Raw genomic sequence first — 19,810 nt, 5'->3', positions numbered from 1 at the left:
AGGCGATCTCTGGGTGGTGAGGTGAAGCATGACGTTTTTCATGCTGCTTTATACTTTTCTGCACTCACCAAATGCTGTACATTGAGTATATATTACTTTGATCTGAGATATTTTTGTAAACTAGAAGAAATGGCAGCAAAAAATTTATAAGAAAACTTTTTTAAAAAAGAAATTTACCAAATATTTTCGTTGGAAGAATTATGGCTGATTACATACTCACACATACCCACTTTTTAATATAGGACATTTTCCATATAACACCTATTACTTTTATACTGGAAAAATATAATTTATTTATTTTAAAAATGCTTAACGAATGACAAATGAAATGTTAACTAATTCAGAATGCAGGAAGTTGTAAATGGCGCTGTGAGAAGCTGGCTTCTCTTCAAATTATGTCAGATCTGCAAACAAGTATAACTGATGATTGTGAAGAAATTGCAGGATCTTCCTACCTCATTCCCAAGCAACAAGATGATACCCACCAAAACAGCAACAACAAAACACCCACCTCTGGTCCTTGAGCCAGGGAAGCTCCGAAATTCACAGACCTACTGCCTCTCATAGCCTCCATTCATTTTCTCCTATAGCCTCAAATCTAAGACATCTTTGATTACTTGCAACACCAAGGAAGGAGAAGAGCTGCCAGTTAAACTGACACAATGTGTTGTCACAGAAGATTTTTGTTTTATACTTATGGAAACAGTGCCTTTAGACAAAGATTTTTCAATAATGTGCGTATATAGAAAAGGAAAATATAGGCAAATAAATTGATTAGAGTATTTCTAAAAATTCTGTACCCTTATTCTAATTCTTGTGAACCCCTTTTCACGCAGAGCATCAATATGTGTGTTTTTCCACAGAAGATCATTGATAGTGCAGCATTTCTTAACGGGATGTTCTAGTCTTGTCTCAGAGATTTGCTCCCTAGCCACTGACACACTGCAAGTTTGATGCTGGCGCCATCCTACTTGACTGAAAGCATAGTTTTCCTGTTCAACTGAATCATATGTCACAAGCTATACAGCTTCTCTATTGATGGCCAGGAGGAAGTTTGTGACAAACTGCAGTTCGGGAGCTTCACTCGTCCTGTGATAGCTCGTGCGTGCAGCTCACGGAATCCATGAATGGGTTATATCAGCTGCTCCTTGCTCTGGCCTCCCTTTCACCTCATCTGACACATCTGGCAATTTCTCCTGCCTTCAGTTGCATTTCTTGGTATATGGCTTTGACACAGGTAGCACTAAATTGCTTAGAAGCCAGTGGAGTCATGACAATGGCAGAGTAATGATCACGTTAAGTGCAGAGGCAATGCCAGGGATGTCATGATGCCACCTGGCTGATGGCTGTTTCTTTGATAGCACACATCCTGGTTTCAGGGAAGGGCCCCAAGTGCTTCTGAGGACTGGAGAAGTACAGTTCATCGAACAGGTAGGAATGAGATATTTCACTGGTATAGTGCAATGGTATATTTATTATATTTTTTTAATTTTTAAAAATTTTAACTTTTTCCAGTTTTATGAGATGTAATTGACATATAACATTGTGTTAGTTTAAGGTGTATAACATAATGGTTTGATATTCGTGTATATTGTGAAATGATCAGCAGAATAAGTTTAGTTCACACCCATCACCTCACATAGTTACAATTTTTTTCCTTGTGATGAGAACTTTTATGATCTGCTCTCTCAGTAATTTCAAGTATACAATGCAGTATTGTTAACTATAGTCACCATACTGTACATGACATCCTCATGACTTATGTATCCAGTAACCGGAAGTTTACACCTTTTAACCACCTTCACTCATTTCCCCCAATGATATATTGATCTATTGAAATATTCAATGGTATAAGGCAGGATACCAGAGGCAGGCATACCAATTATTGCCGCATTTACTAGACAAGTTTGCCTTGATCACCAATTATGTGTGTGGCATAATAATTAGGCTAATTTTTAAGTGCAACTTGTTAGCTAGTATTATTACCTTGCAGGTACATCTCACGCACTGTTTATTCATTTATTTATATATTCCACAAATACTCATTAGATGCTTTTAAGTGCAAAGCACTGGACCAGGCCTTCCTGAGGCTTATGACCTGGCTGATTTACTACATCTGAAATATTAAGATAATTATATAAGGCAGCTAGGCTGAGTAAGATGCATACTAAGCTCCTTGTTCTGTGAGAGGCTTTGTGAAGAAGCCTGGCTAGGAGTGGGCCAGAGAGCAGGTGAAATATCATGAGGTGGAGACGAGGAGAACGGAGTCTCCGAGAGCAGCCTCACTGCCTAAACCAAGGGGCACGGCTGGAGAACCGATGCCTGCGAAGTGCCAACACTATGGCAAGCACTGCTATTCATTACACATAATTTAATCTCACATCACTCCTGTCTCCACTCAAAAAGCTCTTTATAGACGGTTGTTCAGCTGTTGAGTCAGAATCCTGACTCGAGTCTGTCAGAGTCCAGAGCCGACGAGCTCCGTGCCAGAAACTAAACTCACAAGAACAGAGAGTATGCATTGAGAACTGGTGGGAGGTTAATCTGGCTAAATATGGTGAGAATAGACTGTGCCTTGTGGCATAAACTGAGGGTCTGGGTTTTACCTGGGTGGCATCCGACACTGTCTGAAAGTATTTAAGTTTTTCCATCCTTTAAAACAAATCTGACAACACGAGTCTCAGAAATAAAACTAAATAAAACCAAATAGGTTTGTTTATGTGTTAAAAAAATCCAACTAAACCCATAAAATCTGAGGGAAATCTTCTCTTAGAGGAAAATTAGAGAAAAACATTTAAATATGCACATAACAGGCAAAGCGTTAATATCTATATCATTAACAAATCAATATGAAAAAGATAACTATGGAAAATGAGCAAAGAGTGAGAATACACAGTTTAGAGAAGACACAAGTACCCACTATACATAAAAGTATACTCAGCCTCAATAGTAAAAACAAAATTAAAACAGTAACGAGATCATGGTTTTTGATCCATTATATCAACAAAGATTTAAAAAAACACATGAAGCACCCCACTATCGGTAAAAGTGCCAGCAAAAGGGAGTTCTGACTCATTCACAGGAAGCATGTAAATTGGTAGAACCTTCTGGAGAGCCATTACATGATACTTAATCAAACCTTGAAGACAGCCCAATCTTTGACCTAGGAACTCCACATGCAGGAAATAATCCTTGCTATGTGGGCAAAAGTATGTTCAGGGATGTTCTTCAAAGCATTTCTTACCGTGGCAAAAAAAATCAGAAGCAGACTAAATGTCGATCGGTACAGGACTCGTTACTGAATCATGATGTGCGGTGCGACCAAAAACAATAGTGTGGATGTGTAACTATTCAGACAAAAATTCAAAATATGTTAAGTGGGGGAAATAGCTACTTTTAAAGACATTATGCAGACATTTTTGAGTTTTAAAAATGCAAACAGCTAGGGGCTGGCCCGGTGGCCCAGTGGTTAAGTTCGCGTGCTCCGCTTTGGCAGCCCAGTGTTTCGTTGGTTTGAATCCTGGGCGCGGACATGGTGCTGCTCATCAAACCACACTGAGGCAGCATCCCACATGCCACAACTAGAAGGACCCACAATGAAGAATATACAACTATGTACCGGGGGACTTTGGGGAGAAAAAGGAAAAAAATAAAATCTTAAAAAAAAATAAAAATGCAAATAGCTATAGGTATAAACCCAATACCTAGATTTGGAATATTCAAAATGTCAGCATGGCCGCCTCTGGACAGCAGAATGAAGTGGTGTTCCAGCCATGCTCTGCTGTGAAACAACCCCCCCAACACTTAGGGGCGTAAATAGCAACGTTTTCATCTGTTGTTTCTCACCATCCTGTGGTTCTTCTGAGGGTCTCCCTGGGCTGCCCCCCATTGCTGCAGCCAGCCGTGGGGCAGGCTGGACCGCAGGACACAGCCAGCCACTCACATGCCTGACGGCCAGTTGGTGCTGACTGTTAGCTAGCTTCCTCAATTCTCCCTTTCTCAGATCTTAGACATCCTGGACAGGCTTAGCGTCCCCATGATTCCTGGTACAATGAAGCGGTAAGTCAAAATGACAAAGAGCGATCTGGAAAGAATACTTGAAAAAGGGGTTTTGAGAATCGATTAGTTTTCTCTGGGAAAAAAAAAAACTTCTTAAAAGGAGACTTTCTGCAGCAATTATAATAATGATTTATATATTATCCTGTGGTTTTAAAAACATTTTTTGAGCACTTTCCATATTCCAGACCCTCCTTGAAGAGCTTCAAGCGTATTTTCACAACAACCTATGAGGGAGGAACTACTAGCATCTCCATTCCCCAGAAGAGGAAACTACAGCAGAGAGGGTAATAATCCGTGCAATACGGCTTCAATCCGGCTCATAACTATACACTATTGCCATGTGGTCTGTGACTCCATTATTCACTTATATTTTGTGCAAATAAAATGCAGGCACCCCAGGGTCAGACTGCTTCTCTCTCTATCTCCTGTCATGCTTCAGCAATAAATAGACTGATCAGTTGATGAAAAAGCCCAGAGTTACCATCCAGAGAGGAGGCAGAACAAGTCAACCAGCTAGGAAGAGAACCACAAAAGCCTTAGAAAGGAAGCGCTTCTGAGAAGAAAGTGAGGTCAGCTGCCCCGTTCGTCCACTGAAATTTGTTTGGCTCCTGGTTGGTGCCAGGCCCTGGGCCAGCTGTAGATCTCATGGCAAAAAAAGTCGATGTGATCTTTGCCATCCGTGGTCCTGCCAACAGTCAGGAAAGACCGTCTTTGATGGCTTGAACTCTAACAATGTTGCTCACTTAGTGCCCTTCAACGAGCACGTCAGTCTGTGTGGGCCTGGGATCCAACGTGCAGGCTTCCGGGGCACGCCGTCAGTGTGGAAACTGAGCACAGCACTTAGCTGCAAGTGTGGGCGTCTTGACAGTAAAAGGGAGGAGAAAAACAGGGCAGCCGCTGGCGGGAAAGGGAGAAATAAGCAGCTTTACTTCAAGACCAGGGACACTTGGCGGGCGGTCAGGAGCTGGGGTTCGGTTGGTGGCTGCCACCTCCTTACGGTGGGAAGGAGGACAAGTCGCTTAGTCTCTGAGAACAGTTTCCTCAGCTGCAAAATGAAGCTGTTGGTCCCCCTCAGCACAGGTTGGGAAGCACTGGGACAGACTGGAACACTCTGGATGGTGCCGGTGTAATGGTGGGGGGGGGGTGTGCAACACGGAAGTGGGGAGCCGGGAGACCTGGCCAGAAAATTGTACAAAAACTGGTTTCTAATTAACTTCCCCTTTATCTGGAACAGCAAATAATTAGGATAAAATTCTGCTATTTCCAACTCTAGGGTAAAGAAAAAAGACCTTTAATGAGAGAAGGTTCGAATTTGCTGAAAACGGCTCAGAGGCCTCTTCCTGAGGGACCCAAGGCGACGGTAGGAAGACTCGGAGGACGGGGCTCCCTCCTTGCGGGCAGCATCAGTCTGCTAATCCGCAGCTTCGTGAGAATATTCCCATCTGACTCATGGGCCCGAGGGGCACCGGGTTTTGAGGGGAAGTTCTCCGATTAACCAGAGTGATTAAGATCCAGGTAAACCTCGAGGTCAGGGCGGAGTGCGACAGCCGAGCTGGCCAGGCCCAGGCCCCACTCTCGCTGCTGTTCTTTAACTGTGGGGATGGGACAGCCGTTGAGCCCCTGCTTTCCTCGGTGGCTTCTCGTCTGCGGTGCCTGCACGGCTTGGACGCGCCCTTGATCTCTTCAAACAGTCCAGCAGTTTCCTCGGTGGTTTGGCTATTTTTTGGCTGGTAAAAATTGGGATTGTACAGAAGTACAATCTCTCGTTTCCTCCACTGTTAACAGTCTGTTGTATTCCATAGATTTTCAGATTTGTGGTGGGACATGAACAAGCGTGGGTGTGTATCCCCATATATACAGACACGTGCGGGCACACTATATCCTGTAATGGCGTTCTGTCCTCACACTTCACCCTGGATATCTGTCCATTTCAACGCTCAGAGAACCACCATGTACTTTTTGTTTTTCTAACGAGGAAGATTGTCCCTGAGCTAACATCTGTACCAATCTTGCTCTATTTTGTATGTGGGATGCCACCGTAGCACGGCTGATAAGTGATGTGTAGGTCCATGTCCAGGATCCAAACCCACAAATCCTGGGTCACTGAAGTGGAGCAAGAGAACCTAACCACTACGCCACAAGGCTGGCCCCATGCACGGTCTGCTTTTCAATGTCTGCAAAGCATTAGGTAGGATGAATAGAATTGACATTTTTTTAAGTCAGAAGCAGCCAAATACCAACAATTTCATATGGTTCCACCCAATATTGCTATGGATTTGTCACTGATTTTGGCAGCAAATTTTCTAGAAAGTATGCTGAAATGTCAGATCCTGGTCCTCTCAACCGGATACGGATTATACAAAACCCTATAAAGAAATGTATTTAAAGCACCTTATTGTAATGAGCCACCTTGAACCAAAGACACAGGCAGTTTAAAGATGAGTCAGATTCTCCATACTCACTATATTTACATTTTTATTTCGAGTCAGTAACACACACACGTAGTAAAATAAATCAGTGGGTACAGGTGCGCCTCCCTGCCCTCGGGGCCCGCCCCCTCTAGTACTCTGCCCGTGTGGCCACAGTGAGAGGGTCTCGTGTGTCCTCCAGATGTGTCATCATGTGCTGCGAACACAGAGGATTACGTGTGCATTCTATGTTTTAGGTATTTTGTGCTGCTGGGTTAGGTTAACAAGCAGGGGCTGTAGACTGGGAATGAGGGGCTGTGATCGGATTGAAGACCAAGTGGCAGCCTCTCCCAAGCTCAGAACCGGGCAGGTGAAGCGGGAAGGGCTGCAGGCGGGCTCTCCAGGCTGGTGCAGGCGGCCCAGGATTGGTGGCTGCTGCATGGGGCCGCGGTGCCCTTTCGTGGGTCCCACGGTCCTCCCCTCCCACTTCAGTCCAACCTTTGCAGTGCACATTTGTGTAGAGGGCTTCACACCGACCCCCTTAAAAGTAAAATGACTGTTGATGTCAGCCCACTTCCACTTCCTCTCAGATATCTGGGCAGCGTGTGGCCCCTGCACGCTCAGACCCTTGCTTTGCCCGTCAGCTAGTTAGCTTTCCCGGGTGCAACCCTGGGGTGGTTTCTTGTCCCCTTCTGTGAGCGCCTGCCCTACCTGCAGCTGTGGTCCCCATGCTCAGGCTCCCTTGTAGGACCAATAGCAGTGCCCCGGGAAAGGTGTTTTAGATCCATATAGTCAGCAGCTTTGGGGGGGGGGGGTCAAGTTAATATGTGTGATGCATATCTTATAAATATTCCTCTGGTTTGCACTACAAAAGTCTCTCCAAAATAGGGTTGCCAGATTTAACAAATAAAAATACAGGATGCCCAATTAAATGTGAATTTCAGATAAACAACAAATAAATTTTTAGTATAGTATGTCTGATGCAATCTTTAATCTGTATTTAATAGGCCAACCGTATTCCAAAACAAGCTGAACAGTTTAGTTAAACAATCCTTCTAATCTGCATGTCTTTGCCCAGAAAACAAAGTTCTAGTCCTCCTTTCAATGATGGTGGCCCATGCACAGCAAAACACCCCACCAAGTCCAAAAGGGGGCATTCTGAGCATCCTGGGCCAGCGCAGGAAGCATTTCAAAGTGGTTGCTAGGTGGCAGGTCTCAACTCTGGAAGGCATTTTTCAAATTCTGCTGGTACCGCGTGGTGAGAGGAGCTTGGTAATGAGCCCAGTCGGGTATGGTTTACAGAGCTTTACTCTGCTACCACTTCTTCTTCCAGTTTAAAATCTGTGGCAAAAGTAAGTTTAAGGAACACTTCTAAAAAGACTTGTCTTTTGAGCCAAATGCCAGAATGTCTAGGTAAACACAGAATTTAGTAATCACCAGCACAATTTATGTCAGCTGTTTTCCCCGGTGAATTTTTGAGATAGCGCAGACTGGATTTCTTCCAGACAAATTGGGGCAGGAGAAAACTTGAAAAGTCTCAATCAGTTTAAGTGTCCCCACATGATTCCTGATACAGTTTTACCTGGAAAATCAAGTGCACACGACAGAATTTTTTAATCTCGAGTTCTTTTGTAAACACCAACAAGAGGAACAGTGTGTCCTATTCAGATACCTTTGTTCAAATTACTTAACAGGCTTTGTGAAACAAGTGTTGAGATTCTGCATACCGTCTTGATAATCCAGAGAAAAAGCGGGATCCAGGAAAGGGCAGAAAAGAGGGAAATAGACACTGTGAAACTACCCCTAAAGGAGACTCATGGTAGCAATGACGGTACCCTCAACCCATTTCTCCAAAAAGGAGCAGAACTCTGCTCACAGCACGGTCCCCACATTACATCATGAAGATTGTGTTAGGAGTGGATTCCAGATTCCACGTAATGGAATTAGACCACACCTGCATCTTTGTGCCGTAAAATGTTCTCTTTTACACCCTCACTGTCCCAGGCATGGAGAAATGGGGACAAAGCAAAGAATTATGGAAATTTAGAGCTGGAAGGAAACTTTTGTTCTTATTGGTGCTCAGATCTTACAAAGAAATAATTTAAATGTTTATCAACAGGAAATTTGCTAATAATTTACATAATATTGGCAAAAAGGTTTTGCTTATCTTCTTAAATGTTTGCTCTGAGCTCTGTGCCATGTTGTTTTTCTATATAGGTATGCGAAAGCTCAAAATGAAAGTCTGATAGAAGCTAAACAAGAGCCTTTTAGATCCCTTTTTAAAATAAGAGCAATATTGGATCCCACCTTGTAAATTCCATCGGGCAGGAGACTTGCCTCCTTTGTTCAGTGATGGATCCTCAGGACCCACAGAAGTTCTGGGCACATTTTCGGTGAGGAATAAAAGTCTGTTGAATGAAGGAATATGTGATCATTATAAAGACTCAAACATCACAGAAAAAGAAGGGATGGAATGTGTAATCCTCTCTAATCTCTTTCCTCCCAATCACTTATTCTAGTCTCTCAAAATGAAAGAACAAATTGTTTATTTCTTGAGGAGTAAAAGTTTCATTATAAATATATTTTTTAAAGATAATTAATTAAAAGATACCATAAAGAATGAAAATATGAGGAACAGAATGTGACACACACAACACAAAGGACTAGTCTGTAAAACGTGTAAAGAACCCATTCCAATCAATTAGAAAAACTGCCAAAATACTTGAACACTCACTTCACATGAGAGTAACTCCTAATGGCCAGAGTCATAGGAAAGAGCTCTGTCATTCCATCATGAGAGAAACAACCATTAAAACCACCGTCAACACATTGGCGAAACTGCTGAAGTCCCATGGTGCCGTGTGTGGTGAGGATCCTGAGCCACAGGCTCTCATGGGTCGTCTGTGAGCGAGTAAATTGCTCGTTCCAGGGTAGACACCTCCTTGGCATTATCTTCTAAAGCTGAATACACGGCAATTCCACCCCCAGGTACCCCACAGAAATTCACTCACACAGCAGCAATGTTAGTAACATGCTGAAACGGGAAACTACTCACTGAGCCACCCACAGAGGAATGGATTTAAAAACGTGCCCTGGTGTATTCCCACCATGGAATTCTACACAGCAATGAAAACACGCAGACGCATCTCCAGGGGACGACACGGATGAATCTCACCAACACGCAGCTGTCGCAGAGTTTTGTGATGGTTTCCCCAGGAGATCAGCAGCCATTTCAGTGGTCAGACTCTTCTAGCAATTCAGAGATGTCCCAGCGCTGGAGAGTTCCCATCCAGACAGCCAGCTCCACCTGAGGGCCCCGGTGTCACGGGGACCCAGGGGGAGAGGTACATAGTCACTAAAGGGGTTTGGGGGTGAAGGGTGGACTGCGAAGCCAGGGACACATTCAGAGGGCTTTCTGCCCTAGAGGTCAGAGGGCAAGTCTGGGGCTGGGTCTCCCAGAAGCTCTATGGGGCCTGTGCGCCGGGCTTGCCAGCCTGGCTGTGGGTCAAGAGAGCTGGTTCTTCTGCAGCGGGGCCTTCTCACCACCTAGGTAGGAAGGGGCTGCAGAAAGCCTCGATCCCCCAGGCCAAGGACTCCATGAGGCACGGGCTCCTTGTCTCTGGCCTGGGGTCCTCGCTCTGCTCCTATGGCTGCGCCTGCCCCAGCGTCTGCGCCAGTGTTCCCGGACTTGTGTTCGCCTCAAGCGGAGCACTTCAGCCAGCGGCTCCCTTCCTTTACAAGCTGGCTCTCGCATCTTCTCAGCGTTTCTCTGATTCTGTCGCTGCCTCCTATTACAGACGGTGTGCAGCCAGCCCTGCCTTCTTTTAGGAACAGCTGTGTGGTCCTGCCCCTCTCTGGCCTTCAGTTTCTACATCTGTGAAACCAGCTCCTCCTCGCAGAGCCAGGAGTCCCCGAGGCGCTTTCATCCTTCACTTCTGCTCTTTCTGCCTCTGGTTATCAGTTTGTTCTGAAAAATCAGCATGAGTTGGTTGTACAAACATGAACAAATGTGAATTTGGGGGGTTTATATGAGTGGGGTGGAGATGGAGCTTGTGGTTGTGAAAAGACCATCAAACCTGAGCTCCACCATTTCTAGGTGAGTCTCTGAGCAAGTCCCTAAATCTCCCTAAATTTTATTCCCATATCTAATAATACTCGCCCTGACAATCACCCAGATTGGGTGTGACGTGGAATTAGAGAGTGCTAGTGAAAAACACCCTGTGAAGTCTATACAAAACAAAGGCGGACACTGTATTGTCGGTTCCCAGGGGCAGGATTCTCAAAGTCAGTATGAACCACCCTCAGAGCATTCAAGGGTGGCTCCCGCCCAGGCCACCTGCCCTCAGAAGATTCCATTCTGTGGTCTACAGCAGGGCCCGTGGATTGCAGTTTATAAAGCATCCAGGTGACTTTGATGCAGGTCGCCGTCTCACTTTGAGAAGATGTTGGGTTCACTTTGAGCAATATTAACTGTTTCATATACAGATATTGTTCGTTCAAAGAAATTCTTAGTACTTCCAGGTGAACAGAGGGATAATAATTTTGAGTGTCAAGTTAGGGATGCTGGAGGAGTTCTCTGGGAAGACTGGAGAGCCCTCTTGAGCTTGATAAATAGAATTTAAGTAAGAAAAAGAGGAGATTTTCCTGGTCAAAGTTCTACGTGCGTATGCGTGTATGTAACATGTACATATCTCAGGAACTAATTGCTCATATTCTTTGTGCATTTTTATGTTGGGTGGTTGGTCCTTTTCTTACTGAATACTAGCTCTTTGCATATCTAGAAAAATGGCCCTTTGCTATTAAATATTTTGCAAATATTTTTCCACTTTGTTGTCTTTTTGACTATGTCCTCATTGCCATATAGATCAAAATAAAATGTTTCAGTATTTTCTTTTATGTCCAACTAGGAAAGGCCTATCCTATTCTATGATTATAGGACAATTACCCGTGTCTTCTTCTGGGACACTTAGGTCTGAGGGCGCGTCCTGTGGTGGGTGTTTGGCACTAGTAACAGGGCGCTCAGCAAACGTCGCTTCTTTCCCTCCTTCCTGTCACCGTGTGTAACTCACCGAACCGGTTGCTTTACTTAGGTGAACTCTGTCGTCTTCCCACCTCACCAGGAATTACCGTCTGTGCCTCACTACGAGTCCCGGGGAAGTCTTCAAACAAGGAGGACACTTTTCCTCTTTCTCCATCCCCTGAAACGGTTTAAATAGCACAAGAGTTTCCTGTTTTCTGAAAGCTGGAGAAGTGAACAGTGAAACTGCCTGAACCAGGCGTTTTTGGAGGGTAGCCCTTTATCTTCCTTTCAGGATTATGCATCATTTGGGTTTTACGGCGTTTCTTGAGTCAGATTTTGCTTTTGTTTTTCGCTAGATTCTTAGACTTCTTCTCTTCACTGTGCCTAAGGTTGGGTGTTCCCTGTCCCATTGTTAATATTCTGCATTCGTGCACTAGTCCTGATTTCAACTGCCATATGATCCCATCTATTTAAATCTGCATTGTTTCCCAAATGCTTCCCAATTTATTTATCAAGTCTACTGACCTTTTTTCTAATTGATTAATTTCTGCTGTTATCTTTAATAAAATCTTCTTTTTCCTTCTTTGGTTTTTTTGTTTCATTCTTTTTCTAATTTCTTGAATTGAATGGTGTGTTCACACATTGTATCAGTTTGGATCCTGTCAGGAGAGAGAAACCACATAATAATTTGAACAGGGAAAGTTTAATATAAAAGATTATTAACCACAATAAAGGATTAAAGTAACCAGGGATTGTCTAGTCAGAAGTAAAGAGAACTCTGAAGAACGCGGGTGTGGCAGAGCACCCTCGGAGTTGAGCTGGAGCACCCAAGCAAGAACCCTCGGGGGTGGGGGTGGGGGGTGCTTGCTGAGATGCTGAGGTCCTGATCTTGTTGAAGAGCCAGCTGCCTGGCTCGCTGGACCGCCGAGCAGTCACTGTACTGCTGTGCCGGTGACACCTGCTGGAGATCCGCCCTGTAGTGTGACAGGGAAAGCTGTTCACAGGGAGCGGCCCTACCAGAGGAATTTGACTGCAAAACTGCCCTAGGGCAAGGGCCTGAGGGCTGCTGTCTGCTGCACACTGCAGGAGGTGGAAGAGCTCTCTGCAAACTGACAAGGCGGGTGCACGAGGCAGGGGCGCTGCATGCTGCTGTGCACTGCAGGAGCTGAGCCCTGGAGAAGCTGCAAGCTGCTGGTGGTGCTGAGCCAGCCGTCCACTGACGCTGCAGAGCCTGCCAGCCCGACCCCCTGAGCAGCAAGCTACCCCCTCCCTGCACCTCTCTCTGCAGCCTGCATGCAGCTCAGGGCCAGCCAGTAAACAGACAAGGTCTAAAGGGCCCAGGTCCATTCTCCCAGAGCAGCCGAAAAGGGTGGATTTGGAGAGAAGAGGCGATCAACAGGTAACCGCAACAGGTGTTCTTGGATTCTTGTCGAATAACGAAAGCATTTAAAGAGGTACATTTTGTTCCAAGTACAGCTGGATGCACTTCTCACACACTTGGACTTTGTGTTCTCAGGTTCACGTGTTACTGCTGTTTTTGGATTACTCGGTGATCAGTGGGAGGTGTTTCACTTTCTGTGACTTGATAGTTACTTACGTTCTATTTTTAGTTAATAGAAGGACTTTTCTCTCTTGTTTATTTATGTTTTCGTCCTGTACAAATATTTATTTCTATTATATTGCAGTCAAAGAATCTGCCTTTACTAGTTGTACTATTTGGTTTTCTTTACAAGATTTTGTAAATGCTTCATGGACTTTTGAAAAGAATGTATAATGTCTATGTGGTAAACAGCTCAATACGTACACTAATTAAGCTTTTAAATTATATAATGTATATTTTATTTGTTAGCTTGGTCTGTAGAAAGTTGAGAGAGATTAAGGCTGTGATTTTTTCAATTTGTTACTATAACTTCTCACAAATTTTATTTTGCATATTTTTATATTATTTGGTACGTAAACATTCATTAATGGAGTTTGGAATTTTTACCATAGTATATTTGCCTAGATGCCTGGCACATAGTAGATATTTAATAAACACATATTAAATAATGGCCTTAATTTTTTTAATTAAACAGTTTAAATTATTTTTTAATGCTATTAGCATCATCATGTCATTTATATTATTTGAAATAGACTTTAAAATATATTAGCCGGGGGCCAGCTGGTGGCGCAGTGGTTAAGTGCCCACATTCCATTCAGCAGCCTGGGGTTTGCCGGTTCAGATCCCAGGTGTGGATGTGGCACCCTTGTCAAGCCATGCTGTGGCAGGCGTCCCACATATAAAGTAGAGGAAGATGGGCACGGATGTTAGCTCAGGGCCACTCTTCCTCAGCAAAAAGAGGAGGATTGGCAGCAGATGTTAGCTCAGGGCTAATCTTCCTCAAAAATAAATAAATAATAAATAAATAAATGAATAATATATATATATATATATATATATATATATATATATTAGCCAGAAGAAAGTATATGGAAGGGATGACACAAGATTGCCAAAAAATGTTAAGTACTGAAGTTGGGTGATGATACATGAGACTCAAGAACATCACTCTCCTTTTTGTTGTTGTTTATGCTTATTTCCCATAGCAAAAATTTTAAAAGTACGTATATCTAATTACTTATTAATTCTCCCCCTTGTAGAATAAACAAGTTCTTTCTTCTAATAGTTTCAGGTTTGTTTGGGTTGTTCTGAGTCAGAGGATCCTTCCTAGAAATGTGAGGCTTGGGCTACATTTATCATGTAAACTGACACCCAATATTCTCCAATATTCTCCACTGTCTCCCTTGAAATATTGATTTACAGGTTTTTGTTGCTCTTGTTAAACGTCCTTGAATGTTTGAATGCATAACCTTTAAAGAGCACTTACAATGTATCCGTCGGTGCTGTGAAGGCCACCCAGGAGTTCACGCCTTTATTCTTTACAAATCTGGGACTGACTCAAGCACTGGTATTCACTGTCACTGTAAAGATGAAGAAAGTCTTGGCACTGAGAGGCTGCATTGTCTAAATTCACTATCTTGTTATGAGCAGAGCGGGGATTGGAACCGGGCTGGGCCAGTAATAAAGACAGTGCATTTAACTACAGTGCTACGCTTACTAGTCAGCTGTCTGCTTCAAATAATCCACATCCATAATTAGATTTATTTTCTTACCTTGTCATTTTACTTTAGATCAGGTTATTGTTATTTGTGATTATCATCATATTATTTTAACTTTTATGTGTTCTCTTTGAAGAACTGCTTGCATAATTTTGCAATATTTGTGGACCGTTGACGACTGTTTAGACATGGCTTCTGAGTCCTGGCGTGGAGGGCGTCTGAGTCCAGAGCTGCCCAGCTGGCTGCACCGGGGCTGCGTGCGGTGCTCAGTTCTGACACAGCAGTTCCAGTCCTCCGAGCACGTGTGACAAGGAGCTCTGGGTGGCCTCCGGTCAACAGCACGCAGGGAACCGAGGCGCTCACTCCAACGGCCCACAGTGATCTGAGTCCTGCCTCAGCCTCTCGAGGGAGCTCGGAAGTGGATCCACACACAGTCGAGCCTTAGGATGACCACAGTCCAGGCTGACGCCTTGATGGCAGCCGGGTGAGAGGTCGCGAGAACCAGCTGGGCTGTGCCCTTCAGAAACTGAGAGAGAATTAAAGCTGCTTTAAATCACCAAGTTTAAATTCGTTATACAGCAATAGAAAACTAATACAGTACCCAATATACTTCCAATAGATTCATTTTCTGTTTAAATCTACCTGAGTTAAATTAACCTGACAATTTTTGTTCTTCCTAACTAAAACCTTGACTGATACAAATGCTTACTATGTGTTCTTCAGTAGTATCTCAGTCTCATATACATATTTTGTGTGTGTGTGAGGAAGATTGTGGCTGAGCTAACATCTGAGCCCATCTTTCCTCTATTTTATGTGGGATGCTGCCACAGCGTGGCTTGATGAGCCATGTGTAGCTCCGTGCCCAGGATTGGAACCTGCGAACCCTGGGCCACTGAAGCAGAGCATGTGGATTTAACCACTTCGCCACTGGGCCAGCCCCTCATTTTTTTCTTTTTCACTTGGCTGATTACAGTATTCATCTGAGTATTTTTTCAGAAACTGTATATGGTTGACTGATTCTGTAGTTCTCTTGCACAAGCATTTTCTAATGTAATTCAAAGTAAGAAATGCATCACCCAGTGGCACATACACACACCAAATGTACTTACCTTGAACAATGCTAGATTCTTTTATATTGCTATTCTATTCTGTTCTATTTACCTTAAAAATTATGCTGGTTACAATCTACTAAACTAACTTCATGACTGACTAACCAGTCGGTGTTTGGAAAACATGACTGTAAACTATGCTTCTTTTTTCTTTTTCTTTTCTTTTGTCTTTTTAGCATTTTGAGTTGTGCAAAACACACCTGAGGCCAATCTATTGTCTTTTCTTTTAGTGAAGTAACCTGTTGTTTTCCACCTGAGTGCTCTCGGAAATTTTTTCCTTTATCTTTGAAAGTAATTTAATTTTCCAAATCTTCGGTGTGTCTTTTAAGTTTCAAGAGTGACGTGTTTTCTGAGTTCAGGGATATTTTCTTCTACTTATTCAATTATAAATCCAAGTTTCCTACTTTTTTTCAAAGCTTCAGGTCTCTAAGGTCTGGGAGAGTTTCTTGAATAACCCTTCTAAATCACTGATTATGTTTTCTGCAATATCTAATAGATTTTTCATTGCTGACTGTGTGTTTTAAAATTGGATGGTTGTTTTTGAATCTATACAAGTTTTTCTGCCATCTGCTTGTACCCATACATATTTGCAAAACACATATCTGATAAAGGCCTTTTTTTTTTTTAACTTTTATTTTTTTCCTTTTTCTCCCCAAAGCCCCCTAGCACATAGTTGTATATTCTTCGTTGTGGGTCCTTCTAGTTGTGGCATGTAGGATGCTGCCTCAGCATGGTTTGATGAGCAGTGCCATGTCCACGCCCAGGATTTGAACCAACGAAACACTGGGCCGCCTGCAGCGGAACACGTGAACTTAACCACTTGGCCACGGGGCCAGCCCCTCTGATAAAGGACTTTTATCTAGAACACAGAAATTACTTATATGTAGAGATACTCAGTACAAACATGAGCAAGTGATATGAACAGACCCCTAACCAGAGAAGATGTGCAGATGGCAAATATGCACATAAAAAGATGTTCTACGCCATTAATCATTAGGGAGTGCAAATTAAAACCACAATGAGATACCATGACACACCTACTAGAATGGCTAAAATCAAAAAGACTGACAATACCAAGTACTGACAAGGTTTAGAGCAACTGAAACCTTCATAAATTACTGATGGAAATCAGTTTGGCAGTTTCTTATAAAGTTAAAAACACACTTAGCATATGACCCGGCAATATTCCTAAATATTTAACCAAGAGGAATAGAAACATACTTTCCTGCAAAGACTTGTATGTGAATGTTTATAGTAGCTTTATTCATAATAGCCTCAAACTGCAAAGAACCCAAATTTCCATCAACCAGTGAATGAATAAACGAATTGTAGTGCAAATTACTTATCCATGCAACAACGTGGGTGAACCTCAAAATCATTATATTAAGTGAAAAAAGCCAAATACAAAAGGATACATACCGTAGAAAGGCAAATCTTCAGTGATAGGTAAAAGATCAGCAGTCTCCGAGATCTTAGTGTGGGGCAGGGTGCTGACTACACAGGAGCTGGTGGGAGCTCTCTGGGGTGACAGAAGTGTTCGAAATCTTGATTGTGGTGGGTTACATGACTGTATTCATTTGTCAGAACTCACAGAGACTGCACACAGAAAAAGGGTGAATTGTGCTCTGTGTAAATTATACGTCAATAAACCTGACTTTAAAAACAGATAAAGAGAATTTGGTAGTTGGTTTTCCATCTGTTAAAACTTTTCCTGACCTCAGACTGTACTCATTTAATAGCGACAATGTTCTTTTGATCTTACAGAGACTATGAATTAGGGTTTTTAAAAAAATTTTGGTTTCTTGGAATAAGTCTGCTTCCTAGGGAATATTTATTATGATTCCTAGAAAAATCCCTTTCCTTTCGACCTTTGATCCCTTTATTTGACTGTTGATCTTTTCTACTAACACTTACAGAGTCCAGGATTAGAATTTGCCAATTAAAAAAATATTTGTCTTATTAAATCCTTTAGTCCATAGTAAAGAAGAAAGGGGAATTTTCCATATTCTGCAGTTTTATGCTCTGGATTAGGTATTCAGTTGACTCTGCAGCTGGACCTTCTGGGAAGCGGCTCTCGACTGAGGAGTTACTTCTCAGCCACAATTTACAGCATTTTTGCCATGTGGAGTCCAGGTCAGTATCGGGTGAGCTGGATTGTTACCATACTGAATGCACAAGCAACGTGGGAGGGCAAGTCCACAACCAGCCCTTAAGACAAAGATCTCAGACTAACAAGTCTGCAGAGGCCAAAAGGTAACCCACCTGTGCAGAACAGTCCGGAGAGGCCCGTGGAACACAACCCGGGGGACGCACGCCTCGTCTGAAGGGGCAGCTGCTGCACAGCTCTAGTCTATCGTTGCCACGTGGGGATGCGGGCTCAGCGCTGCCAGAGAGCTTCCGATTCCAAGGAAGGCAGAAATCCAGATCTTTTATGCAAAATCTCCCAACCTTTTAAACGTTGGCAACTAATCTGAAATTTTTTAAGTATTTTGTGGACAATGTGTGGTCCTAACCAAACCCGTCTGCGGCCGACCAGTTTGTGACCTCTGCACTGAGAGTTGTTTCAGAGGAGCCCAGACACTCAGAGCGGGCGGAGGCAGATCGAGGTCCAGGCACTCACAGTCTGGATTAATTGTGTGTCAAGCTGAAGAACTCCCTTGTCCAGATAGTGGTTATTTGGGACACACAGAGACGCTTTTCTAAGGCATTGCCTGATCTTTGGGATTGCGTCCTCTGCTTCTCTCCCGCCCCTCCCCTGAGGTGTAAGAACCATGTGGTCTGCGTGGGACTGACCCCCACACACACTTCTGGCACACTATCCCCCTTGCACACGTCAACAGGCAGTAACCCACGCCCCAGCCAATCAGCAAACATTTCCTACACACGCAGATCACACCACAGGGACTTTACTGCGTGAGATTTACAGACTTTAGACGAGGAAATGAAGCCCCAGAGAGTGAGAGGATTTTGTGGAGCATGCGTAGCTGTCTAGAGGAAGAATGGAGACCTTGAGGGGTCTCCTCACTCTGCCCTCTTTATTTAAATTTCTTCTGTTACCTTTAGAAACAAACAACCGTCTTGTGGTATTTTGCACTGATCATTCTCTTGCAGCTACTGTTATTTATGTACTTTTGTAACGCCACCTAATTCCTGCCCTGTTACCATATGATAACATTTCAGTACTGCAGGCCTCCCGCCTTTAAACTCACCATCTATGTTCTTAATACCACTCATTTTATAGCTGTGTCTGTCAAGATTCAAAAAAAAAAAAATTAAACTTGCCTTAGCCAAAAAAATTTTTTTAAACCCAGAAGTCGACTGGTGGTACTGACTTGAGGCACTGCGGGATGCAGAGCGATGCCGTTTGTCTCCTGGTCTCTGCTTCTCTGGCCACTTTCTCTTCTGGAGCTGACGCCACCCCTCTGCAGCCGGGAGGTGGCTGCTGGCAGCACCAGGCTCCTAGTCAAAAGTTAGTAACCACGGGCAGAGATGCTCTTTGTCTCAAAGTCTGTGTGTCAGTCTTGGGAGAGACTCTGATTGGCCCGTCTCTGTCCCATGTCTGTCCCTTGGGCAATTTCTGTGTCCAGAAAAATGTGGTACTATTATGGGTCCAGGTTGGATCTTGTTTCCACCCCTGCCAGGGGAAGGATGAGTTACTGGGATGGAAGCCCTCATGAGGACATGGAGTTGAGAGGGTGTTCCCTAAAAGAAAGGAGTGGGAAAGGAGGAGGATGCTGTTAAAAGAGGAATGGGGATGGACCGGAGCACAGAGTACAGATAATAGTTATCAGAGCCCACTAAAGCGATTCAGCAACCAATGTTCTCGCACCCCAGCATGATTATGTTTGGGAAATAGCATAGGGTCCTGTCAGGTCCTATGCATTCAGGAGACGGGCTTGGCAAGGTGTGGGGGAGTGCACCCAGTGATGGCAGGACTGGTTATGGAGGCGAGGAAACCGAGAGAACACTGAGAAGACAAGGTTCCGTCTAGGACGGGAAGGAGCAGGTGAGGAGAGGTGGGGAGGAGTTGGGAAAGCTTCCACGGATTTTGCGCAAATCCAACTTGGTTGGTCTCACCACACAGCAGCACTTGCCCTACAAATGGGCTTTTAAGT

General features: G+C 43.7%; 1 long non-coding RNA gene across 1 annotated transcript; it reads right to left on the bottom strand.

Annotated features, from left to right (window-relative positions):
• Window positions 1-6,522: 6,522 nt before the first annotated feature.
• On the bottom strand, window positions 6,523-18,292 carry LOC139041492 (uncharacterized). Its single transcript, XR_011496728.1, has 5 exons — window positions 17,958-18,292; window positions 14,641-15,112; window positions 8,775-12,146; window positions 7,905-8,049; window positions 6,523-7,808 (listed from the first exon to the last, which is right to left on the bottom strand). It is a non-coding gene; the product is annotated as an uncharacterized lncRNA (long non-coding RNA).
• Between the last annotated feature and the right edge of the window lie 1,518 nt (window positions 18,293-19,810).

This window comes from Equus asinus, chromosome 21, assembly GCF_041296235.1.
Source record: "Equus asinus isolate D_3611 breed Donkey chromosome 21, EquAss-T2T_v2, whole genome shotgun sequence".
NCBI lineage: Eukaryota > Metazoa > Chordata > Mammalia > Perissodactyla > Equidae > Equus > Equus asinus.
The sequence above is the reverse complement of the archived record's forward strand: the minus strand, read 5'-3'. Positions and strand labels throughout refer to the sequence as shown.